Consider the following 892-nt stretch of genomic DNA (forward strand, 5'->3'; position numbering starts at 1 on the left):
CTTCAGGGTATATTCCCAGTAGTGGAATTGCTCGGTCAAATGGTATCTCTATTTGCAACTTTTTGAGAAAGCGCCATACTGCTTTCCACAGGGGTCGCACCATTTTAAGATCAGCAAATTTGGTCATTTTTTGATAAATTTGTTCAACATTTTTCTAATTTTCTGTTCAGGATCCTCTATTCTGGTCTCTTTTGAATGGGTAGCAGTGATGGTTGGGTACTATCAAATTCTTCTGATCTCAGAGTAATGAAGATTGAAGTTTGTCTGATCCATTAGTTCTTTGGACTAGTTATTTTTGAAAACTGGTTTTATTCAATCATTATTATAAATTTTTTTTTTGTTTTAAAACTGGCTATTTTAGTTTTCTTTCTCTAGCAAGACTGTCATGGAGCCTGGATGTTTCAGGCTCATATGCACCCATGACCAGTGTCCCACAGTGGTCAAAGAACTTAGCAATGGATTTGGTGAACTCAACTTCTCACTGCTGCTTTGTTCTCCCACTGATGAAGGTCAGCTTCAGGGTTTATTTGTCATCATGAGACTAGAGGATAGTTGCCAAATATCATCAGGATCCATCCCTGAGAATCTTTCCTGTGGGCTCTAAGAAAGATGCTCTTCTTCTTGTATGAAGTATAAAAGGTCAGGATCGCCATAATCTCAAAATAGGATAAGACACACAGACCCCAAAACAGGCTTTGACTCTGGAAAGGGGTGCATATAATCCTAAATCAAAGTCACTATGGGAAAGAGAAAGGAAGTAGTACAGATGGTGAGGCAACCAACAATATGACCAAAATTCTCCACATACTTGTACTTTTCCAGAAGTACCTTTTTGGCAGTCATCCAAAGAGTTTTTCACAGCTGATCCCTCCCACTTGTCGTCAATTTTTTT

General features: G+C 38.6%; 1 pseudogene; it reads right to left on the minus strand.

Moving 5' to 3' along the window:
• Window positions 1-352: 352 nt before the first annotated feature.
• The window catches only part of LOC102849435, a 2,154-nt pseudogene continuing 1,614 nt past the window's right edge, over window positions 353-892 (minus strand).

This window comes from Elephantulus edwardii, unplaced genomic scaffold (genome assembly GCF_000299155.1).
Source record: "Elephantulus edwardii isolate Elephantulus edwardi_28Jun2011 unplaced genomic scaffold, EleEdw1.0 scaffold00031, whole genome shotgun sequence".
NCBI classification, from domain to species: Eukaryota; Metazoa; Chordata; class Mammalia; order Macroscelidea; family Macroscelididae; genus Elephantulus; species Elephantulus edwardii.